This window comes from Loxodonta africana, chromosome 2 (assembly GCF_030014295.1).
Source record: "Loxodonta africana isolate mLoxAfr1 chromosome 2, mLoxAfr1.hap2, whole genome shotgun sequence".
NCBI classification, from domain to species: domain Eukaryota; kingdom Metazoa; phylum Chordata; class Mammalia; order Proboscidea; family Elephantidae; genus Loxodonta; species Loxodonta africana.
Genome location: NC_087343.1, coordinates 91,199,678 through 91,226,788, shown reverse-complemented (window position 1 = coordinate 91,226,788; position 27,111 = coordinate 91,199,678).

Genomic DNA, 27,111 nt, shown 5'->3' with positions numbered 1-27,111 from the left:
ATTGCTTTAAATTGTTGATTCAAACACCAAATATTTGTATATTCAGATATGTTAACCTAATTATCTGATTGTAAATATGTAATAGCCTCATGAAGATAATATAACATGACCGTGCCCATTAAAAAAAAAAAAAAAACTTAAAAATCTCAGTACTACACTATTTCAAAAAAAATATGAATCAAAAAAAAAAATGAGAAAGTCCTTTTGCTTCTGTTCATGTAACCCACTTACTGTTATTTTTCATGTTGCCTCACCTCACACCTCATGAACAAGAACAGTTACTGCCTCCCCCTGACCTCTGCAGCTTGCCGAGCACCACGGATTCTTTCTCTCTGCCAAATGCCTGACAGAGGCAGTTTCTTCTTCCTTAATCGGAATGCCTGTTTCTTTTCTGCTTTCTGTCTATTCTTTTTTTTTTTTTAATAACTTTTATTAAGCTTCAAGTGAACGTTTACAAATCCAATCAGTCTGTCACATATAAGTTTACATACATCTCACTCCCTACTCCCACTTACTCTCCCCCTCTTGAGTCAGCCCTTTCAGTCTCTCCTTTCTTGACAATTTTGCCTGCTTCCCTCTCTCTCTATCCTCCCATCCCCCCTCCAGACAAGAGTTGCCAACACAATCTCAAGTGTCCACCTGATATAATTAGCTCACTCTTCATCAGCGTCTCTCTCCCACCCGCTGACCAGTCCCTTTCATTTCTGATGAGTTGTCTTCGGGGATGGTTCCTGTCCTGGGTCAACAGAAGGTCTGGGGAGCATGGCCGCCGGGATTCCTCCAGTCTCAGTCAGACCACTAAGTTTGGTCTTTTTATGAGAATTTGGGGTCTGTATCCCACTGATCTCCTGCTCCCTCAGGGGTCCTCTGCTGTGCTCCCTGTCAGGGCAGTCATCGATTGTGGCCGGGCACCAACTAGTTCTTCTGGTCTCAGGATGATGTAGGTCTCTGGTTCATGTGGCCCTTTCTGTCTCTTGGGCTCTTAGTTGTCGTGTGGCCTTGGTGTTCTTCATTTTCCTTTGCTCCAGGTGGGTTGAGACCAATTGCTGCATCTTAGATGGCCGCTTGTTAGCATTTAAGACCCCAGATGCCACATTTCAAAGTGGGATGCAGAATGATTTCATAATAGAATTATTTTGCCAATTGACTTAGAAGTCCCCGCAAACCATGTTCCCCAGACCCCCGCGCTTGCTCCACTGACCTTTGAAGCATTCATTTTATCCCGGAAACTTCTTTGCTTTTGGTCCAGTCCAATTGAGCTGACCTTCCATGTATTGAGTGTTGTCTTTCCCTTCACCTAAAGCAGTTCTTATCTACTGATTAATCAATAAAAAACCCTCTCCCACCCTCCCTCCCTCCCCACCTCGTAACCACAAAAGTGTGTGTTCTTCTCAGGTTTACTATTTCTCAAGATCTTATAATAGTGGTCTTATACAATATTTGTCCTTTTGCCTCTGACTCATTTCGCTCAGCATAATGCCTTCCAGGTTCCTCCATGTTATGAAATGTTTCAGAGATTCGTCACTGTTCTTTATCGATGCGTAGTATTCCATTGTGTGAATATACCACAATTTATTTACCCATTCATCCGTTGATGGACACCTTGGTTGCTTCCAACTTTTTGCTATTGTAAACAGAGCTGCAATAAACATGGGTGTGCATATATCTGTTTGTATGAAGGCTCTTGTATCTCTAGGGTATATTCCGAGGAGTGGGATTTCTGGGTTGTATGGTAGTTCTATTTCTAACTGTTTAAGATAACGCCAGATAGATTTCCAAAGTGGTTGTACCATTTTACATTCCCACCAGCAGTGTATGAGAGTTCCAATCTCTCCGCAGCCTCTCCAACATTTATTATTTTGTGTTTTTTGGATTAATGCTAGCCTTGCTGGTGTGAGATGGAATCTCATCGTAGTTTTAATTTGCATTTCTCTAATGGCTAATGATCGAGAGTATTTTCTCATGTATCTGTTGGCTGCCTGAATATCTTCTTTAGTGAAATGTGTGTTCATATCCTTTGCCCACTTCTTGAATTGGGTTGTTTGTCTTTTTGTGGTTGAGTTTTGACAGAATCATGTAGATTTTAGAGATCAGGCGCTGGTCGGAGATGTCATAGCTGAAAATTCTTTCCCAATCTGTAGGTGGTCTTTTTACTCTTTTCGTGAAGTCTTTAGATGAGCATAGGTGTTTGATTTTTAGGAGCTTCCAGTTATCGGGTTTCTCTTCATCATTTTTGGTAATGTTTTGTATTCTGTTTATGCCTTGTACTAGAGCTCCTAGGGTTGTCCCAATTTTTTTCTTCCATGATCTTTATTGTTTTAGTCTTTATGTTTAGGTCTTTAATCCACTTGGAGTTAGTTTTTGTGCATGGTGTGAGGCATGGGTCCTGTTTCATTTTTTTGCAAATGGATATCCAGTTATGCCAGCACCATTTGTTAAAAAGGCTATCTTTTCCCCAGTTAATTGACACTGGTCCTTTGTCAAATATCAGCTGCTCATACGTGGATGGATCTATGTCTGGGTTCTCAATTCTGTTCCGTTGGTCTATGTGTCTGTTGTTGTACCAATACCAGGCTGTTTTGACTACTGTGGCTGTATAATAGGTTCTGAAGTCAGGTAAGGTGAGGCCTCCCACTTTCTTCTTCTTTTTCAGTAGTGCTTTGCTTATCCGGGGCTTCTTTCCCTTCCATATGAAATTGGTGATTTGTTTCTCTATCCCCTTAAAATATGACATTGGAATTTGGATCGGAAGTGCGTTAAATGTATAGATGGCTTTTGGTAGAATAGACATTTTTACTATGTTAAGTCTTCCTATCCATGAGCAAGGTATGTTTTTCCACTTAAGTATGTCCTTTTGAATTTCTTGGAGTAGAGCTTTGTAGTTTTCTTTGTATAGGTCTTTTACATCCTTGGTAAGATTTATTCCTAAGTATCTTATCTTCTTGGGGGCTACTGTGAATGGTATTGATTTGGTTATTTCCTCTTCGGTGTTCTTTTTGTTGATGTAGAGGAATCCAAGTGATTTTTGTATGTTTATTTTATAACCTGAGACTCTGCCAAACTCTTCTATTAGTTTCAGTAGTTTTCTGGAGGATTCCTTAGGGTTTTCTGTGTATATAATCATGTCATCTGCAACTAGTGATAACTTTACTTCTTCCTTGCCAATCCGGATACCTTTTATTTCTTTGTCTAGCCTAATTGCCCTGGCTAAGACTTCCAACACGATGTTGAATAAGAGCGGTGATAAAGGGCATCCTTGTCTGGTTCCCGTTCTCAAGGGAAATGCTTTCAGGTTCTCTCCATTTAGAGTGATATTGGCTGTTGGCTTTGCATAGATGCCCTTTATTATGTTGAGGAATTTTCCTTCAATTCCTATTTTGGTAAGAGTTTTTATCATGAATGGGTGTTGGACTTTGTCAAATGCCTTTTCTGCATCAATTGATAAGATCATGTGGTTTTTGTCTTTTGTTTTATTTATGTGATGGATTACATTAATGGTTTTTCTGATTTTAAACCAGCCTTGCATACCTGGTATAAATCCCACTTGATCAGGGTGAATTATTTTTTTGATGTGTTGTTGGATTCTATTGGCTAGAATTTTGTTGAGGATTTTTGCATCTATGTTCATGAGGGATATAGGTCTATAATTTTCTTTTTTTGTAATGTCTTTACCTGGTTTTGGTATCAGGGAGATGGTGGCTTCATAGAATGAGTTGGGTAGTATTCCGTCATTTTCTATGCTTTGGAATACCTTTAGTAGTAGTGGTGTTAAGTCTTCTCTGAAAGTTTGGTAGAACTCTGCAGTGAAGCCGTCCGGGCCAGGGCTTTTTTTTGTTGGAAGTTTTTTGATTACCGTTTCAATCTCTTTTTTTGTTATGGGTCTATTTAGTTGTTCTACTTCTGAATGTGTTAGTTTAGGTAGGTAGTGTTTTTCCAGGAATTCATCCATTTCTTCTAGGTTTTCAAATTTGTTAGAGTACAATTTTTCATAATAATCTGAAATGATTCTTTTAATTTCATTTGGTTCTGTTGTGATGTGGTCCTTCTCGTTTCTTATTCGGGTTATTTGTTTCCTTTCCTGTATTTCTTTAGTCAGTCTAGCCAATGGTTTATCAATTTTGTTAATGTTTTCAAAGAACCAGCTTTTGGCTTTGTTAATTCTTTCAATTGTTTTTCTGTTCTCTAATTCATTTATTTCAGCTCTAATTTTTATTATTTGTTTTCTTCTGGTGCCTGATGGATTCTTTTGTTGCTCACTTTCTATTTGTTCAAGTTGTCGGGACAGTTCTCTGATTTTGGCTCTTTCTTCTTTTTGTATTTGTGCATTTATTGATATAAATTGGCCTCTGAGCACTGCTTTTGCTGTGTCCCAGAGGTTTTGATAGGAAGTATTTTCATTCTCGTTGTTTTCTATGAATTTCCTTATTCTCTCCTTGATGTCTTCTATAACCCAGTCTTTTTTCAGGAGGGTATTGTTCATTTTCCAAGTATTTGATTTCTTTTCCCTAGTTTTTCTGTTATTGATCTCTAGTTTTATTGCCTTGTGGTCTGAGAAGATGCTTTGTAATATTTCGATGTTTTGGACTCTGCAAAGGTTTGTTTTATGACCTAATATGTGGTCTATTCTAGAGAATGTTCCATGTGCGCTAGAAAAAAAAGTATATTTTGTAGCAGTTGGGTGGAGAGTTCTGTATAAGTCAATGAGGTCAAGTTGGTTGATTGTTGTAATTAGATCTTCCGTGTCTCTGTTGAGCTTCTTACTAGATGTCCTGTCCTTCTCCAAAAGTGGTGTGTTGAAGTCTCCTACTATAATTGTGGAGGTATCTATCTCGCTTTTCAATTCTGTTAAAATTTGATTTATGTATCTTGCAGCCCTGTCATTGGGTGCGTAAATATTTAATATGGTTATATCTTCCTGATCAATTGTCCCTTTTATCATTATATAGTGTCCTTCTTTATCCTTTGTGGTGGATTTAAGTCTAAAGTCTATTTTGTCAGAAATTAATATTGCTACTCCTCTTCTTTTTTGCTTATTGTTTGCTTGATATACTTTTTTCCATCCTTTGAGTTTTAGTTTGTTTGTGTCTCTAAGTCTAAGGTGTGTCTCTTGTAGGCAGCATATAGATGGATCGTGTTTCTTTATCCAGTCTGTGACTCTCTGTCTCTTTATTGGTGCATTTAGTCCATTTACATTCAGGGTAATTATAGATAAATAAGTGTTTAGTGCTGTCATTTTGATGCCTTTTCATGTGTGTTGTTGACGATTTCATTTTTCCGCATACTTTTTTGTGCTGAGGCGTTTTTCTTAGTAAATTGTGAGATCCTCATTTTCATGGTGCTTGACTTTATGTTAGTTGAGTCGTTACGTTTTTCTTGGTTTTTATCTTGAGTTATAGAGTTGTTATACCTTTTTGTGGTTACCTTATTATTTACCCCTATTTTTCTAAGTAAAAACCTAACTTGTATTGTTCTATATCGCCTTGTATCACTCTCCATCTGGCAGTTCAATGCCTCCTGTATTTAGTCCCTCTTTTTGATTATTGTGAGCTTTTACCTATTGACTTCCAGGATTCCCTGTTATGTGTATTTATTATTTTTTTTAATTAATCTTAATTTGTTTGTTTTTGTGATTTCCCTATTTGAGTTGATATCAGGACGTTCTGTTTTGTGACCGTGTGTTGTGCTGATATCTGATATTATTGGTTCTCTGACCAAACAATATCCTTTAGTATTTTTTGTAGCTTTGGTTTGGTTTTTGCAAATTCTCTAAACTTGTGTTTGTCTGTAAATATCTTAATTTCGCCTTCATATTTCAGAGAGAGTTTTGCTGGATATATGATCCTTGGCTGGCAGTTTTTCTCCTTCAGTGTTCTGTATATGTCGTCCCGTTCCCTTCTTGCCTGCATGGTTTCTGCTGAGTAGTCAGAACACATTCTTATTGATTCTTCCTTGAAGGAAACCTTTCTTTTCTCCCTGGCTGCTTTTAAAATTTTCTCTTTATCTTTGGTTTTGGTGAGTTTGATGATAATGTGTCTTGGTGTTTTTCTTTTTGTATCAATCTTAAATGGGGTTCGATGAGCATCTTGGATAGCTATCCTTTCGTCTTTCATGATGTCAGGGAAGTTTTCTGTCAGGAGTTCTTCAACTATTTTCTCTGTGTTTTCTGTCCCCTCTCCCTGTTCTGGGACTCCAATCACCCACAGGTTATCCTTCTTGATAGAGTCCCACATAATTCTTAGGGTTTCTTCATTTTTTTAAATTCTTTTATCTGATTTTTTTTCAGCTATGTTGGTGTTGATTCCCTGGTCCTCCAGATGTCCCAGTCTGCATTCTAATTGCTCGAGTCTGCTCCTCTGACTTCCTATTGCGTTGTCTAATTCTGTTATTTTATTGTTAATCTTTTGGATTTCTACATGTTGTCTCTCTATGGATTCTTGCAACTTATTAATTTTTCCACTATGTTCTTGAATAATCTTTTTGAGTTCTTCAACAGTTTTATCAGTGTGTTCCTTGGCTTTTTCTGCAGTTATCCTAATTTCATTTGTGATGTCTTGAAGCATTCTGTAAATTAGTTTTTTATATTCTGTATCTGATAATTCCAAGATTGTATCTTCATCTGGGAAAGATTTTGATTCTTTTGTTTGGGGGGTTGGAGAAGCTGTCACGGTCTGCTTCTTTAAGTGGTTTTATATGGATTGTTGTCTCCGAGCCATCACTGGGAAACTAGTTTTTCCAGAAAATCCGCTAAAAAAAAACTGCAGTCAGATCCCTATCAGAGTTCTCCCTCTGGCTCAGGCTGTTCAGATGTTAATGAAGCTGCCTGGGGAGGGTGGGGGAGGGAACAGAGAGATAAGAGAGTAGCACCTCAGAATATAGCCAGAGTTGCTTGTCTTGCTTGGAATGACTATTATATCTGAGATTCCCGCGGGCGCGTCGCCTATGTGTGCTGGCTGTGTGGAGATTGCCCCTGGGGCTCTGGCCCGCTGGAGTCACGGTCAGATCCTCCGCTTCCAGCCCCACGCCCAGCGTCAAGGCTCCCCTACTGGGACGGTGCACTCTGGACTCCAAAATCAGTTGCTGCCTCCCGGGGACTTCTCGTCCCTCCAGCCGCGTGGCCGTGCCGCTCCCGAGAACCAGGTGGGCCTCCTCCCGGGGTTAGTTCAGATGGGTGGAGCAGTTCTCCATGCTTGTGCCGTGACCGAGTGTCCCGGCTGGGACGCTGTTCTCCCCGCTCCAATACCAGTCGCTGCCTCCCGGGGACTTCTCCTACCGGCTGCGTCCCACGCCGCCCGCGCGACCTGGCTGGTCCCCTTCCCGGGGTTAGTTCAGGGGGGTGGAGCAACTCTCCGTGTTTATGGCGTACCTGCGTCCAGTCCAAATCCCTGCGGGACGGTTCCCCGGCTTGGATGCTGCTCTTTCTGCTCCAAGACCAGTCACTGCCTCCCGGGGACTTCTCCTACCGGCTGCGTCCCACGCCGCCCGTGGAACCGGCTGGTCCCCCTCCCGGGGTTAGTTCAGGGGGGTGGAGCAGGTCTCTGTGCTTGTGCCGTACCTGACTGGTACACTGGCTCCGGGCTCTGGAAACAATCGCTGCTCCCCGTATTAGTTCGTTCTCCGTCTCTAAATCTGTGTTTGTTGTTCAGGGTTCATAGATTGTTATGTATGTGATCGATTCACTTGTTTTTCCGTGTCTTTGTTGTAAGAGGGATCCAAGGTAGCGTCTGCCTAGTCCGCCATCTTGGCTCCGCCTCTCTGTCTATTCTTAATGGCATCTCTGTGATCCCTCAGATCAAATACCTGTTACGGTGATAATCCTACCACATCTGGCTCTCTATCTCACTCCTGATTTGATACAACCTCATTGGCTTGTACAGAAGTAATTTTCAAGTGGAATAATGCATATGAGTGGGCTTTTAACACTGATAAGAATGCGTAAATTCATGGGATGATTATTCAGTATTTCCAAATGCATTCATTAAGGAGATCAAAGAGCAAATGGCTTTAATGACAAGGAATATAATCTTTGAAGCTTAGAACACTAAATTTAACACCACTTACCCCACCACCCCAGTGCCGTCGAGTCAACTTACTGCTATGAAAACCATATGTACACACACACATACACACACACCCACACTAGGTCTTATAATTAATTGCTGAAGTAGTGCGAAGTAGTGTGAGCTGACCTATAACATACTTTGCAACACATTTTAGCAGAAGGGCATCCTTAATAATGTTAATATCTAAGTGGCAATTCAGTTGATTTTAACAGCGATCTGGCTTTGAATCTGTGTTAAACAACAGCCTGAGTAAATGAACCAAAGAAGTATCTTATGATTGCTGTTAACCTTAGCAGAGATGGAGGCAAACAACTGCTGTAACAGCTTCACGGATTCCAAGGGAATTGCTGTACTGCCATTTCTTGCAGAAGTTGACAGACAGTCTGGTATAATTGCTATTTGTTTTACTCTATGACTCTGGATATTTTATTTTGGCGGTTAAATATCAAAGTTATAGTAGAAACCAAGTGAAGTTACATTGAGTTGTATAAATAATTGCTTTAATCAATTGTTCCTCATTTTACATGGTACTTATATGAGGAGTGGGTTTTAACATGTATAGCTATATTGGTTTAAATTGGGATATATCTGTTAGATTTAAAGAAAAGAATAACACACGGTGATTTCTATACTCTTTGATGCTATCTATAATGGCTTTATCTAATTGTAATATGTGTATGTTTACCAAGAAATTCAAATTTCTCTTCCACACAAATCAAAACTACAATGAGATACCATATCACCCCAACAAGGCTGGCATTAATCCAAAAAAACAAAATAATGAATGTTGGAGAGGTTGTGGAGAGACTGGAACACTTATACAGTACTGGTGGGAATGTAAAATGGTACAATCACTTTGGAAATTGATATGACATTTCATTAAAAAGCTAGAAGTAGAAGTACCATATGAGCCAGCAATCCCACTCCTTGGAATATATCCTAGAGAAATAAGAGCTGTCATATGAATGGATGCATGCACACCATGTTCATTGCAGCACTGTTCACAATAGCAAAATATGGAAAAAACCTAGGTGTCCATCAAGAGAAACATGGATAAACAAATTGTGGTTTATTCACACAATGGAATACTATACAATGATAAAGAACAAGGATAGTTGCAAAACATCTCATAACATGGATGAATCTAGAAGGCATCATACTGAGTGAAATTAATCAGTCACAAAAGGGCAAATATTGTATGAGACCACTATTATCAGAATTCAAAATGGTTTAAACACAGAATAAAACATTCTTTTATGGTTACCAGGATGGGGAGGGAGGGAGAGAGGTATTCATCACCTAGACAGTAGACAAGAATTATCTTAGGTGAAGGGAAGGACAATGCACAATACAGGGGAAGTCAGCATAACTGGACTAAACCAAAAGCTAAGAAGTTTCCTGAATACAACCAAACACTTCAAGAGACAGAGTAGCAGGGGCAGGTGTCTGGGGACCACGGTTTCAGGGGACATCTAGGTCAATTGGCATATCAAAGTTTATTAAGAAAATATTCTGCATCCCACTTAGATGAGTGGCCTCTGGGGTCTTAAAAGCGAGCAAGCAGCCATCTAAGATGCATCAATTGGTCCCAAACCACCTGGAACAAAGGAGAATAAAGAACACCAAAGACATAAGGAAAATATGAGCCCAAGAGGCAGGAAGGCCATATAAACCAGAGACTCCATCAGCCTGAGACCAGAAGAACTAGATGGTGTCTGGCTACCACCAATGACTGCCCAGAAAGGGAACACAACGAAGAGTCCCTGACGGAGCAGGAGAAAAGTGGGATCCAGAACTAAATTTCTAGTAAAAAGGCCAGACTTAATGGTCTGACTGGGATTGGAGGGACCCCAGAAGACATGCCCCCTAGATTGTCTGTTAGCCCAAAACTAAAACCATTCCAGAGGCCAACTCTTTAGAGAAAGATTAGATGGGACTGTAAAACAGCATTAGGTTAGGGTTTTTTTTATAAGACATAAAATGATGCTTGTGAAGAGTGTGCTTTTTTGCTCAAGTAGATAGTAAAACTAAAAGGGCAGCCCCTGTCTGAAGGCGAGATGAGATGGTAGAAAGGGACAGGAGCTGGTTGAATGGACGTGGGAAATACAGGGCGAAAAGGGGAAGTGTGATGTCTTGTTATAGGGAGAGGAGCTAGGGTCGCATAACAACGTGTGTGTACATTTTTGTATGAGAAACTAACTTGAACTGTAAACTCTCACTTAAAGCACAATAAAATAAATAAGTTAAAATAAAAAAAGAAATTCAAATTTCTCTTAAGGCCTACTAATAGCTGACTTCGTACCAATTTTACAACATCTCAATTCCCTTTAACTATTCAATTGCTCTATGATGCCATGAATCTACGTTCTGACATGAGATCATTCCCAAAAATGTAATGCTGAGATTTATATACAAGTATAAAAATATATTTAGAAAATTTATACTTATGATCGTAATAACTAAAATATCTGAATTATGACATGACTGAAAGAAAAATAACTTTATGTGCAAATGCTATGGTTGTGCTTAATCGAATACTTCCATCACGTTACTACTAAATGTCTTATATTGCTTTCGCTCAATGAGAAGAAATAGACACGCTCAGTTTATTCTATGAACCTACTATGTATAAAATAGGCTTTGATGAATTTATAAAGATACAAAAATGGATATTTACTGTCAAAAACTTAAAAAGCAATCCATATGTATGGAAATGTATATATACAAATACTATGAAAGTTTTAACAGTATAGGGTTTCTAAGGTTCTTGGAAGCTATGATGTATTTCTTTGATGTTTTAGAGCATGGGTCAATACAGAGTATTGGATATTATGACAATCAAGCCATCTTAAAAGATATTGTTATTGTTGTTAGGTGCCGTTGAGTTGGTTCCGACTCATAGTGACCTTATATACAACAGAATGAAACACTGCCCCGTCGTGTGCCATTCTCACAATCACCGTTATGCTTGAATCCGTTGTTGCTGCCACTATGTCAATCCATTTAGTTGAGAGACTTCCTCTTTTTTGCTGACTGTCTACATCACCAAGCATAATGTCCTTCTCCAAGGACTGATCCCTCCTGATAACATGTCCAATGTATGTGAGACATAGCCTCGCCATACTTGCTTCTAAGGAGCATTCTGGTTTATGGATTCTAAAATGAGGTAGCTTTAAAAGGTAAAAATGTTCTCAAGATAACAGAACAGAATATTCCCATATATTCTGCCGTATATGAGAATAGTGTATATATGTATGTATATAAAAAAATATGTGTGTATACATATATATATGTCATCGCTGTTGTTGCATGCTGTGAGTTGATTCCAATTCATAGTAATCCTATTCTATAGGGCAGAGTAGAAATACCCCATAGTGTTTCCTAGGCTTATTCTTTATGGAACACATCACTAGGTGTTTTCTCCTGAGGACTGCCTGGTGGGTTCAAGCAGCCAAACACGTAACCATTGTGCCATATAAATATGAAATAATGTATACATGCATATATGTACGTACACATACATCCAGAAACCCAGTGCCATCGAGTTTATTCTGACCCATAGAGACCATATAGACCCTATACATACATACATATATATTATTTTATTTACAGTTAGAGAAGCCACAATGCGGTTAATATAATAAAGATGGCTCTGGCCTTTGAATGAAAGAGCATGTAGGGATTAAAGGCAGAGAAATTTATTGGATATACACCATACAAATACAGTCGTGCGCTGCATAGTGTCCATTCCTGCAACTTTTGACCTCATATATGCTCTTGTTCTCCTAAGATTATAATAGAGTTCAGAAATTCTGATTGAAGAATGGGACATAGTGGATGTAACCTCAAAAACAAAGAAAAAATTCTCCAAGTTGTGAAAGGATTGGCTCCACCAAAAGCTACACAACCAAGGACAATGTGAGAGGGAACTATATCAGATATAGAGAAATTGTTAATGACGCGGATTGAGGGCCAAACACAGAAGTGAATCCCTCTCAGCATGTTGATGATCTTCATTTGCTAAGGCAGGAAGCTTGTTCGAGGCGCTTAAAGAAAGAGCAAGACCAGGTTACAATATCGAGTTTAGTGCTAGCTCTGGGTACTTCAAGCAGTTCAAACATTTTTTGCTGCTTAATACGAAAGTGAGTGGTGAGTCTGAGTGCTGATGTGAGAGCAGCAGAAGAACCCATTGAAACCTTAGGTAAACTAGGTGTTGCACAACGTCCAAATCACATAACATCCCATATCACAGAATGTATCGTGGATGTTAAGGGATGCATGACTGTACACGTTTGTCTCAATTTTCGTGATTCTGGATATTTCTAATTTTACTTGTCAGGAAATAATTATTAAATTGCATCTCCCTAGAAAGCTTAGTAAAAGATAAGTATCATTTAAGTTCAGGCCATGTAAGAGTATTAAAATTATATGTATTTTAATATATAACAAATATTGTTATTTCTGGTAATATTTTCTTTCATTAAATTATGAACATTGTTAAGATTTTGTATCAATTTCTGCAATTAATAAATGATGATCTTCCCTTTTTTTAACAAAGTTAACTAGCATGTAGTAAGCTCTACACTCAAAAGTCTAAGAATTGGGGACGGAAACCATTTCCAAGTTAATTACAGTGCATTTGGGTGAGTATTGTATTTTAGAACTCTGTCAAATCTCAGGTACGAAATTCAGGTTTCTTTGTGGAATGTAGTAAGTCAAAGTATCTTTAGTCCATTTATATTTGTGAAAAGGAAAGGTGGACTTTCATTCATTACTTAAGAAAACCATACTCTGATAATTGTATTCTGCACTTAACATGAAACATGCTGTAGAGTTCTTTAATCTAGTTATTCTTCAAAACTATGTGACTATGTATAATCATACAGTATTTCCCGGTAATATCTCAGTTTTTATTTTGATCTAACTGCCATTGTAACTGATATATCCCATTTAATTTTACTGAAATTACAAAAGCAAAATTCTTGCACTTAAAAAGGTCATAAAGGATGGTAAGAAAACATGAAAACCCTTCAAAAGGCAAGTCTAAACATACTATTATTTATATCCAAATACATTACAGTAACAGCCTATTATAGGTTACATGATAGAGTCTCACAAATAAGTACTATAAGAGGGGACTTTTTCATATATCCTGATAATGCATTCTTAACTGATTCAAAGACAAAGCTTTTGAATTGATAACATAAACTCCAAGAGATAAACAATTATGTTTCCTAATATTCAAATGATATATACCAGGTGGTGCTTTTGGTTAAGAGGTTAAGTTCATGAGGAGAACAGCAGGTGGGTAATGAGATGTGCTGTGAACCAGAAATATCAGAAACCCTTTACTAGTAAATCCACTGTTGCAGACAGTCTGAAAAACTGAGGAAAGCCACTTGCAATTTCAAAACTGTGCTAGTGTCTGCCAAATTCATATTAGTATGCTTATTATTGCTTTATTCACTGGTATGTTTGTGCTTTGGTGAATCTTTAAAATACTTGTGAATTATAGCTGACATTATTTACTCTCCTTTTATTTATCTAGTTGTTTCTTTCTTACAAATTTGCACTCATTGATTACATTCTCCTCAACAGTGTAATAGTTATTCCCGCAAGAGTTAAACCACCCAACTATTCAATAATTAGTATCATCCTTTCTTGCATCTCTCACTGACTGTCAATATTGCTTTCAAAGGATAGTTTCAATGAGAGAAGTGTTGGTATTACTAGCATTTTTAGGTAGTCAAAATAAATTTACTCTTAAACTATTACCTATAAACTTAGTGTCCAAATTGGTCCATTTCCAAGTTTCTACTTCATGATCTTATAGGAAAAAATATATCAACATAGTTTTTGGTCGAGTATTTCACAAAGAAATGTGGATTGAGTTTTGAAGTTGGACACACTTCTTTAATTCCCTGGTCAGCCATTCAAGTCAAGAAGGGCCCATTTGATTCCTAAATCTTCTAGTTTTCTTTCTTCTATACAAATTTTGTAGATAACCGGTGCCACTTGCTAATTTTATAAATTGGCTTTTCCTTGCCACCTAACGTAAAAGCACTCCATAAAATAGATAGAATCAGGGGCATCCTTTCCATATGTCTCAAATCTCTGTAATGTGTGCTTACCCTAGAGACAGAAATGTCTATAATTAGTCTCCTTGTTTGTGTTAAAAGCACATCTCAAAAGGATAATGTTAAAGTGTAATACTAAAATATAAGCACTAGTCCAGTAGGAACTTTAAACACCTTAACAGAAAATAGTAGACATTAACAGGTAGCAGAGCTCAGGCTCACAAGAGGATTTTAATACTGGAAAGGCAGTTTTTAGAATAAGACGGTCTTACTGACTGATAGAAGGAAATGACTAACATGACCTGATGGTGCTCAGTTGTACTTTCACAAAAAGTGGTGCGAGGAGGAGAAAAGGGAAAGAAGAGAAGGAGCTGGGACAGGAAAAAAGAGCATTTAAAAGGCAATGTTAAAATCAAAAGTCTCTTCTGTCATATTTTTTTTCCTACTCATAGTTATATTCTACCACACCCCAAGATTTTTTGGAAGAACAGATTTAAACCTTGTTCTAATATTCTTATTAAAACTCGGCTGAAAGGGTGCCAAGAAAGGAAGATTGGATGCAAAAGTGAATTGTTTTAGTGTTTCCAACCTCAGTCACAAGCATCCTTTGAAATATTTCGTATTTTGGATTATTCATGCCCAAGGTGAAAACAGACTGCATGAGAAAGAATACACTAAATAGTGTAAATGTCCTACTTTTCAAATGGCATCTATTATGATACTTTTCAAGGCTGTACAAAATACTTTTTAACATTTGCTTAATGAAGCTGAGATTCTCCACATAAGTTGCATAGTTTAATGTGTTGTTTATGCTGTTTTCCTATAAGGCTCCAAGAAATGAAAATGAATATATCAAAGTTTTAACCAGAGTTTTAACAATAAAGTCATTTGCCACTTAAATGCAGAGGTGTCACTTTTTTAATTGCTTTATGATGATTTTTTTAAAGGCACAGTCTACATCAAAATTATGCGTGTTGATTATTAGAAAAGTAGGCATGAATTTTGATGAATCTCTGGGAGTGCTTGGAGGAATTCTGCTCACATTTTGATGAGTTATGGCTCCCCAAACCATGGCTATCAGATGGTAGCCAAGTAATTAATATAAAAGTTAAGAACAATCAACCATGACTATTAAATGTGCAAAACAGGAAAATACAATGCGTAAAACTGCTGAAGAAATTTGATTTGGGCTTATTTTTATATACAGCCATCCCAGTGTGGCCATCGATTGTCTTATGATGATCTAATTAAAAAATTAATTAGCATAAAAATATACATCAGGTTTTTTTTTCTTAATTGGCTGACTTCTGTTTTATGAAGTTAGTAATAAAAAAAAAAATTCAAGCCCTATATGCTTTATATTCACCTTTTTAAAACTTTTTATCAAAAATAGCCAAGCAACAATAATAGTGACAACAAAATCTAAAGTCTTTGCCTAAACAGAATTTGAGCTCTGGGTATCGTAGATGATAATCAAAAGTATTCATCTACAAGACTAGCTGGAGGATTTTAGTTGTAATTTACAGGTCATCGACTTCTTCATTATAGTCATCTACTGGGAAAAGCTTCTCAGACAATGGCACCTAATAGTCAGACTGCAATGTGCGGGCACTGCAGTCGGTTCACCTGTGACTGCAAGGTTTGAATAAACATTTAATAAACATTTGCATTCCAGCTTGAGCTTTCTCAACAGGATTGGTTCCTCCTGGGGAAGGAATACAAAGATAGGACAAATAAAGCAAATGAACAATTCAAATATATTTCACTAAAATGGCTTGTTGATATTAACTATTCTGGCATTTAAAGCCAGTAGTAATTTTTTAATGTGTTAACAAGATGAGTTTGTTTGAGGCCAGTTCAAAATCATTCAATTAGTGTTACTAGCCATAATGGCTAATGAGGCATAAAAGAACAAAACGAAAAAGATTATAAGCTTTATTTCTAACTTAGAGGTCAGGACACAAAGACAGGTTTGTATTGACAACAAGGCTAAAATTGATTAGTTTCTGCAACTTTCTACAAATATACAGTTTACAAGTTATTGTTTTGTAAAAGTTGAGGAGGGCTGCACAATTCAGAGAATGTAATCAATGTCACTAAATGGTCCATGTAAAAATTGTTGAATTGGTTCATGTTTTCCTTTGTATATTCTCAACAACAGCAAAATAAATAAAATTAAAAAGATTACAGTTAAGGAAAAAAAAAACATTTGAAATGAATTAGCACCATAAAGACAAATAACTTCTTTGACTAACGTCACAAAATTAATAATTTTGCTAAGTAGAAAGCTCATTATCACTAAGTTAACCACAAGGAAAATTGTTATGAAAACAACACATGTATCAGATACAAGACACTTCATGTACACTGCTTCATTGAATCTTCACAGCTTCTCTGTCATATAGTTTTATAACTCTAGTTTACAGATGAGGAAGCTAAGGCTCAAAACTCTTAATTTTTCCTCTGTCAACCACCTTTTAAGAGATAAACCCTATATGATTTCTGCTATGTCCCGGGGAGGGGGGGAAATACTTCTCATCTCTTTCATAATACAGTGTATAATAAATTACTTAAATCGATAAAATGTTTATAATTCTTAAACATAGTTTACCTTAAAAAACGCTCAAATATTGCTTTTCCTGTATGGATTTCTGGCTTTTTCCTTCTCCCTATTTCTTTTTCTTTCTTTGACCACTTGAGCATTTCAGGACTCATTAACTCATTAATCTCCTGGGGACTATCTGGGAGAAACAACAACCACATTAAAAAAAAAAAAAAGTCACTTTGCCACTTACCAGACATCAAAGTGACAAAGAGGATCATGAATTGCCTGTGGAATCTAATTATGGAGAAATTTCAGTCTTCCATAAGTAATTTTAGTAGTTTTCGTTGCTCTGAGTTTGAATCGACTTGATGGCAACTGATTTGGTTTTTTGGTATAGACATTATAAGCCTAAAGCTAAATGCACCATTAACCACATAAGACTTCCCTAAAAGAGATAAAAATTTCTAATGGAGTCCACTTTTATGAAAAATCTCCACCCCTGGCCCCCACATGGTGTTGTTGTTAAGTGCCCTCGAGTTGGTTCAGACTCATAGCAACCCTATGAACAACAGAAGGAAACTGCTCAACCCTGCACCATCCCCACAATCAATGCTATGTTTGAGCCCATTGTTTCAGTCACCGTGTCAATCCATCTCATTAAGGGTCTTCTTTTTTGCTTACCCCCTACCTTACCAAGCATGATATCCTTCTCCAGGGATTAGTCCCTCCTGATAAAGTGTCCAAGGTACCCATTATACCCATTGCCATCAAGTCAATTCCAACTCATAGCGACCCTAGAGGACAGAGTAGAACTGCCCCATAGGGCTTCCAAGGAGCACATGGTGGATTCCAACTGCTGAACTTTTGGTTAGCAGCCAAACTCTTAACCACTGCACCACCAGGGCTTCATGTCCAAAGTACATGAGATGAAGTCTCACCATCTTAACGTCCAAGGAACGCTCTGGCTGTAATTCTTCCAAGACAGACTTGTTCTTCTGACAGTCCATAATATCTTCAATATTCTTCACTAACACCATTATTCAAAGGCATCAATTCTTCTTCGGTCTTCCTTATTCATTGTCCATCTTTTGCATGCATTTGAGAACACTGAAAATACCCTGGCTTGGGTCAGGTGCATCTTAGTCCTCAAAGTGACATCTTTGCTTTTTCCATACTTTAAAGATGTCTTTTGCAGAAGATTTGCCCAATGCAATGTGTCATTTGATCTTAACTGCTGCTTCCATGGGCTTTGATTGTGGAACAAGTAAAATGAAATGTTGGACAACTTCAATATTTTCTCCATTTATCATGATGTTGCTTATAGGTCCATTTGTGAGGATTTTGTTTTCTTTATGTTGATGTGAATCCTGTAGTCTTTGATCTTCATCAGTAAATGCTTCAAATCCTCTTCACTTTCAGCAAACAAGGTTGTATCATCTACATATTGCAGATTGTTAATGAATCTTCCACCAATCCTGATGCCACATTCTTCTTCACATAGTCCAGCATCTCAGATTATTTGCTCAGCATACAGACTGAATAAATAGGCTGAAAGGGTACAACCCTGACACACACCTTTTCTAATTTTAAACCAGCAGTATCCCTTTACTCTATTCAAATGACTGACTCTTGGTCTATGTACAGGTTCTGCATGAGCCCAATTAAGTGGTCTGGGATTTCCTTTCTTTGCAATGTTATCCAGTTTGTTATGATCCACACAGTCAAATGCCTTTGCATAGTCAATAATACCAACCAAACCAAACCCAGTGCCGTCGAGTCCATTCCGACTGATAGCGACCCTGCAGGACAGAGTAGAACTTCCCCATAGAGTTTCCAAGGAGCACCTGGTAGATTCAAACTGCTGACCCTTTGGTTAGCATCCATAGCACTTAACCACTATGCCACCAGAGTTTCCATAGTCAATAATAGGCACAGGTAAATATGTTTCTGGTGTTCTCTGCTTTCAGCCAATATCCCTCTGACATCAGCAATGCTATCCCATATTCCACGTCTTTTTATAAATCCAGCTTAAATATCTGGCAGTTCCTTGTCAACATACTGCTGCAACTGTTTTTGAAATATCTTCAGCAAAATTTTTACTTACATGTGCTATTAATGATATTGTTTGATAATTTCCGTATTCTATTGGATCTCCTTTGTTGGCTATACCAAAAAAAAAAAAAAAATTGTTGACTTTCGATTTCAGAAGGTAACATATGATCGAGAACTGATGATACTGAAGGAAGAAATCCAAGCTGCACTGAAGGCATTGCTGAAAAACAAGACTCCAGGAATTGATGGAATACCAACTGAGATATTTCAACAAAGTGATGCATCATTGGAGGTGCGCACTTACCTATGCCAAGAAATTTGGAAGACAGCTACCAGGCTGACCTACTGGAAGAGATCTGCCCCCACATATATAAATGATATATTGCTGTATAAAGTGATTAAAAACTAAAAAGTGATTACGTATGTCATATTTGTTTTTCTTCTAAAATATAGTCTTTGGTTAAGTTACTTCAAAAATATTTATTAATCATTTATTATATTATTAAATTTTCACGTTAGAGACAAGCAATAAAATAATATATAAATAACCAAGAAAAAATTAAACACAGTAATGTTGTAATTATGCATTAAAATGTCATCAAATAAGCTAAATACAAGTAAATGTGAAAACTTCTCAAAAGATGATTCAATGAAAAGAAACAAAAAGTTCCTTAGCTGACATCTAAAGAATTAGTGACCACTTGCATATATAGAAGGAAATGGGCAAGAGAGAGGAATGAAGAAGTTTTCTGGCTTGAAAAACTGGTTGGACAGTCTTGCCATTAATTGTCTTAGACATTAAAGGGGAGGAATTCATTTGAAAGGTTATAAATACGATGAACTGAATTTCAAAAAAAATTTGAATAATTAAAAGTTATGTAACACAGGGTATTAACCAAAAAGAAACAAACCCACTGCCGTTGAGTCGATTCCAACTCATAGCGACCCCATAGGACAGAGAAGAACTGCCTGATAGAGTTTTCGAGGAGCGCCTGGCGGATTTGAACCGCTGACCTCTTGGTTAGCAGCTGTAGCACTTAACCACTATGCCACCAGGGTTTCCACACCTGGTATTAGGCACTATTAAAAGCACTTTATATTAAAACATTTAATCCTTAAAAACAATTCTATTTTATAGGTACTATTGTTAAACCTATTGTTATCCTCTTTTAATAGATGAGAAAACTGAAGCAGAGAGAGGTTTAATAGCTTTCTTGTGGTTTTATGGTTGATAAGTGGCAAAGCTACATTCAGTGCTTAGCAGTTCAGCTTCAGAATACGAATTAATAGCCACTAATAAATCAACATAAATCAACTAGATGGAAATGAGTTTTTTTGGGGGGGAGGTGGGGTTTAAACTATATTGCTTTCAAAATATTCAGTTTCAGGTATTCATTCATTTATTCACTAATCCAATATTTTTAAGTGCCTTCTAAACAGTAGAAGACATTGGCTAAAAACAAGGCTCTAGGAATTGATGGAATATCAACTGAGATGTTTCAACAAACAGATGCAGTGCTGGAGGTGCTCACTCATCTATGCCAAGAAATATGGAAGACAGCTTCCTGGCCAACTGACTGGAAGAGATCCATATTTATGTCTATTCCCAAGAAAGGCGATCCAACCGAATGTGGAAATTATAGAACAATATCATTAATATTACGCACAAGCAAAATTTTGCTGAAGATCATTCAAAAACTGCTGCAGCAGTATATCGACAGGGAGCTGCCAGAAATTCAGGCCGTTTTCAGAAGAGGACGTGGAACCAGGGATATTATTGCTGATGTCAGATGGATCCTGGCTGAAAGCAGAGAAAAGCAGGATGTTTACCTGTGTTTTATTGACTATGCAAAGGCATTCGACTGTGTGGATCATAACAAATTATGGATAACAGTGCAAAGGATGGGAATTCCAAAACACTTAATTGTGCTTATGAGGAACCTTTACATAGATCAAGACGCAATTGTTTGGACAGAACAAGAAGACACTGATTGTTTTAAAGTCAGGAAACGTGTGTGTCAGGGTTGCATTCTTTCACCATACCCATTCAATCTGTATGCTGCGCAAATAATAAGAGAAGCTGGACTACATGAAGAAGAACGGGGCATCAGGATTAGAGGAAGTCTCATTAACAACCTGCGTTATGCAGATGACACAACCTTGCTTGCTGAAACTGAAAACAACTTGAAGCACTTACTGATGAAGATCAAAGACCACAGCCTTCAGTATGGATCACACATCAACATAAAGAAAACAAAAATCCTCATACCTGGACCAATAAGCAACATCATGATAAACGGAGAAAATATTGAAGTTGTCAAGGATTTCATTTTACTTGGATCTACAATCAACAGCCATGGAAGCAGCAGTCAAGAAATCAAAAAAAGTATTGCTTTGGGTAAATCTGCCACAAAGAACCTCTTTAAAGTGTTGAAGAGCAAAGATATCATCTTGAAGACTAACGTGTGCCTGACCCAAGCCACAGTATTTTCAATCGCATCATATGCATGTGAAAGCTGGACAATGAATAAGGAAGACCGAAGAAGAATTGATGCCTTTGAATTGTGGTGTTGATGAAGAATATCGAATATACCACGGACTGCCAAAAGAACGAACAAATCTGTCTTAGAGGAAGTACAATCAGAATGCTCCTTAGAAGCAACGATGGTGAGACTGGGTCTTACATACTTTGGATGTTATCAGGAGGGATCAGTCCCTAGAGAAAGACATCATGCTTGGCAGAGTAGAGGGTCAGTGGAAAAGATGAAGATCCTCAACAAGGTGGATTGACACAGTGGCTGCAACAATGGGCTCAAGCATAGCAATGACTGTGAGGATGGCTCAGGACCAGGCAGTGTTTCGTTCTGTTGTGCATGGGGTCGCTATGAGTTGGAACCAACTCGACGGCACCTAACAACAACAAAAAAAAAAACAGTAGACACCGTGATAGGCCCCATAGTGGGTTACTGATAAGCGGATTCTGTCTCATATAACCAAAATCAGTGAACCAGATGTCTCCCTAAATCAGCAACTAGAAACTGGCCACTATTGGACTAACCATAGATATTATACCTCTGGGAAAGGTCTACAAATTTCATTGCTTTTTATACCCCGTTCCTGCCAATTATAAGACACCTGCCTCTGGAAGGTTTTTTTGTTTCTGCTTTAAGTGAGTTTTTCATGAAAAGTGTGGTTGGAACACAAACAGATGGTGATCTGTTAGTTCACTGGGCATACTGAACAAGTTGTAGGAACAATTTTGTTCTGCTTACTAAGGGATTTTTGCTTAATTTTTGCATCACCAAATTTATTTTTGTCAGTTTGCAACAGAGTAGGCTGAAAGTTTACAGTAGCTTTTAGAACATATGAACTATTTCTGAGACTTTAGAGAACTATATAGAAAACTCAAAGTGCAGAAATTTTCTGGCTTCTCTTTATTAAATATCATTCAGTATATTTTAGTGAAGAACAATTTGGTTAAAAGAAGTCCATTCTTTCTGGTTCCAGTGGTTGAAACTACTGAGGAATAACAATCATATAGTTTTCCAAAATATGAAATTTTTTTTCACACTAAAATTAATAATTTAACTAAGAAGAGAAATATGCAGAGCCAGAGAAATAAGCCTGATTACCCTAGGATATCTCAAACATCTCCAGCTGTGTGTACCTTGCCTGACAAGGTTAATAATTCCCGCCATTGCCATTGGCAGTCCACTGGGGTACGATAAAAGAACAGAAGGTAGATTAGACCTGCCTTACCACTCATGCCCAAAATTCCCTGCTGCTCAAAGGCAAAGGATGTTGGATTGAGTCACAAGACGCTTATAAGAAAATTGCTTATAAGAAAAATTGTGGTGACCTGCTTAAGTAAGCAGAGAAAAGAAGTTTAGAGTCAAATCTGGTTCCTGTTGTTTCTAGGGGTAATCCTGCCCTCCTGATTGCATTATGTAATAAAATTCCCTTTTGGCTCCTGTCACTTTTAAAAATATTTTGGCTAATATATTGTCATGGTTCTTGAAGTATATATTCAGAGTGATTTCTTAAGTTTTACTTTTTAACCTATGTCATAGCTAAGTGTCAGTGCAGGTTGAATGATAAAAGCTCACAGTACTTTTACCTCTCTTTTAAAGAGTTAAAGATTATTATAAGCCTAGCAATTAATGTTGGGCTACTAACTTAAACTCTGTTCCTCACTGGAGATAATGCCTTCTACCACATAGGATTATTGTGAGACTAAGTTGAAAGTGTATGTGTGTGTATGCTTGTGTTGAGTCTATTCTGACTCATGCCAACCCCATGTGTGCAGAGTAGAACTGGTCATAGTATTTTCTAGGCTGTGACCTTTCACCAGGGCTGTCTTCTGAGGTGCTGCTGGGTGGGTTTGAGCTACCAATCTTTTGGCTAGTCTTCAAGTACTTAACCATTTGCACCACCCAGGAACTTCATTATATTATCACTATTATTATTGAAAGGATTTCGAATAACTGGTTTATACCAAAGCCCTATACAAAATGATTACATGTCAATAACATCATTTTAAACCTTCTAATTAATGGCTTCATTTTTTTTTTTTTACTACTACCCATAGTAAAACAAAACAGGAGCAAACAAAAATGGTTGCTGTCAAGTATATTCTGTCTCATGGCAATGCCATACGTGTAAAAGTAGAACTACGCTCCATAAAGTTTTTAATCGTTAGTTTTTCAGAAGCAGATAACCAGGCTTTTCTTCTGAGGCACCTCTGGGTGAACTCAAACCACCAAACTACTGATTATCACCTGAAGGCATTAATTATTTGCAACATACAGGGGACTCTATTTTATTGTAAACAATAAGCATACACACAGATGAACATAATTAAAGCTTCCTTTAGAAATATCTGTACCATATGTTTTTTTATGTGATGTATTTTAATATTTATATTATTTCATTTTTAAAATGTTTGTAATGTCCCTCTAAATTAGTGTTATGTCTTGCTAATGGGTCACAGTTCTTTGAAAAACGGAAGTCTAACGTTCTGTTGATTCTTCAATTCTTTGTGTTCTAGAACTCAAATAATCACAGTTTCACAAAATTAGAAGGTATATCATCCAATTTTCACAACAGTCTCATATAGCCATTCAGTTAAAAGACAGAATCAGCACAGTACTTAACCTTAAAAACATACCACAATTTCTGACTTCAGGTTAGATTATATTTATACCACTTCTGCAAATGGGTGTAGATTTCTAATCACATTTACAGTTCACTGTGTTGAGTAACACTTATCATTGGTATCACTTTGTCTATGGAGCACGATTGATAGCAGAGAATATTACTGGTAAATATGTTTCTACCGCTTTTAAAATAATACTATTCCATGTATATTTTAATGTGCATTGTCAGTATCTTTATAATTTTTGTCTTTATAACGAAATTCAGTTGTAGCTAGGAAAAGATATCAAAGTCGAACATGGACTATTTTCAAAGGTCAGCTCATTTAAACCTCAAGTCTCTTGTTATAAATGGAATATTACTGATAACAGACGGAAGGAATTAAATTGCAACTCCATCCAGCTGACATGTTCATGAAGCTCTTTGTCAATTTTACATTGGGTTATGACACAGGAGATGACAGCGTGTGACACAGACATTCTGGCAGAGATTTTATCACATTAATAATGGCATCCCCAGTTTGTTCAAGAAGCCAATAGGAATAATACAGGAGTTTTTGGGTTTGCAAATACACAAAGATTCACCAGAAGTTTTTTTTTATATAAATAACTGGTGATAAAAACATTTAGTGACACATGAATGCTGATGCATTCGTCTTGGATGTATGCCTCGTATCGATATATCTGTCATTAATCAAATTCTAAACATATTGGGAAAGTGACCTGGCAATCTCATTTCACTTCTATACAAGGTAAAATTTAAAATTGAAATTTTATGTTTCTTAAGCTAAATAATCCACGAGTCTTATTGAAGAAGTAAAGTTTTTGTATTAAGAAGAAAGGGGTCCAGGTCAAATAACCTCCTCTAGCCTATTTATCAATCATTTCTCATCTCAGACTGCTCTTTCTTTACCCAGCCCACTTTTGCATATTCATATACAATTTCCCATCATTTTTTTTTTTTTTTTATTTCAGTTTTCTTCTACTGGGCCCTTTTCTTTGCCTCACTCTGTCATGGAAAATCACCAAGGTTTTAGTGAAAAACAGAAAAAACGTCTATTTAAGTGTGCCTATCAGCTGAGTTTTATTGTAATGGAATAAAAGTCCAGCTATAGAGAGAAGTGGATACAAAGAGATTTGGACAGACAGGCCTAACCAATACAGTTTTTTTTTTTTTTTTTTTAAACTTTTCACTACACCTGTACATCTGAGTACACATGATTAAAGATCTCAAAATAAAAGGGATCATATACTGTTCAACTGGATAGGTAAGAGAAAGAACACATAGCGAAATATTATAACAAAATGCCCCAACATCAACGACAGGAAAATTGTTAAATTGTTATAGGATATGTTAGTTTTCTATTGTTGCTGTAACAGATTACCATAAATTTTGTGGCTTGAAACAACACAAATGTGTTATCTTACAGTTCTGGAGGTTAGAATTCTGACATAGGTCTCAGTGGGCTAAAATCAAGGTGTTGACAGGGCTGTGTCCCATCTGTAGGCTCTAGAGGATAATCCATTGCTTGCCTTTTCTGGCTTTTAATGCCATCCACATTCCTTGGCTCATGGTCCTCTTCCATTTTTGATGCCAGCAATAGTCACTCTGACCTCCTCTTCGTCTTCCCTTTTCTATTCTCAAGGGCTCTTGTGATTATTTACAGTCCAACCAGATAATCCAGAATAATCTACCGATTTCAAAGTCTGCTGATTAAGCATTTTAATTGCTTTAACAACCTTAATTACCTTTTGTCATATTACGTATTCTTGATTCTACAGAGCATGGATTTTTTTTTATTACTATTATTGTGCTTCAGATGAAGCTTTACAGAGCAAATTAGTTTCTCCTTAACTAATGTATGTATTGTTCTGTGAGACACTGGTTGTCACCCCTGCAACATGTCAACACTCTTTCTAGACCTTGGGTTTCCCATTACCAGCTTTCCTGTTCTCTCCTGCCTTCTCGTCCTTGCCCCTGGGCTGGTGTGCCAATTTAGTCTCTTATACATGGTAGAGCTACCTGTATTATTGTTTGTTTTATGGGCCTGTCTAATCTTTCACTGAAGTGTGAACCCCAGGACTGACTTCAGTACTGAGTTAAAAGGGTATCCAGGGGCCATACTCTTGAGGTTTCTCCAGTATCCGTCAGACAAGTAAGTCTGTTTTTTGTGAGTTTGAATTCTGTTCTACAGTTTTTTCCAGCTCTATCTGGGATCCTCTATTGTGATCTCTGTAAGAGCAGTGGGTGGCGGTAGCTGTGCACCATCTAGTTTTGCAGGGCTCAGTCTGGTGGAGGTTGTGGTAGTTGTGGTCCATTAGTCCCTTGGACTAATCTTTCCTTGTGTCTTTGGTTTTCTTCATGGACATCTTTGGGACACGATTCCGCTTACTACAGAAAGAGCAACACATGCATGATAATAAAAATTTTATTTATACGACACTTCTCAGAAGCAACACACAGATATATAGAATTGCATAATATTGTCAACATTTTTTATATCCAACTGAACTATCATGTAATATGAAGGAACAATAAATATAATTTTAGGTATAGAGGTTTTAGAAATTCCTCTTTGAAAATTATTTTAGGAAAAGTATTTCAGGAAAAAGAGAAATACATGAAAATAATATCTGGAAAATGATGGCGAGTGAATGAATGTTCAGAAGTATTATCCTGCTGAGTAGCAAACAATATATATATTTTTAAGTATATATCTCAATCAACCTGGAATGAAGCGTTTGATAATAACTGTGGTAAGAGTAGAAGGGTAGTAAAAGCTACCAGAAAGAAAAAAAAAAGATCTCATCTTGGCAAATTGTTTTGGTGAGGATAATACTTAAGATTTAATTTTAACTTGTTTAATGTAATTTAAAACTAAATCAGAGCATTGACAAACTATTGCCCACAGATCACTTTGGCCCCAAAGGGGCCAGATCTGTTCACATCCATTCTTTTATGTATTGTTTTCAGTTGCTTCCATACTACAATAAGAGTTGAGTAGTTGTGACAGAGACTATATGGTTCACAAAGCCAAAATTATTTATTATCTGCCCCTTTACAGAAAAAGTTTACTGATTCTCAGTGTAGGCTACAGAGGCAATAGTCATATATTTAAAACTGAATAAAATGGTAGCCAATTCTAAATGCCAAGTTAAAGAAAACTTAAAGAAAACTGTATAGCTTAAACTTATTTATTAAAAAACGGAAAAGGTGAAAAAGC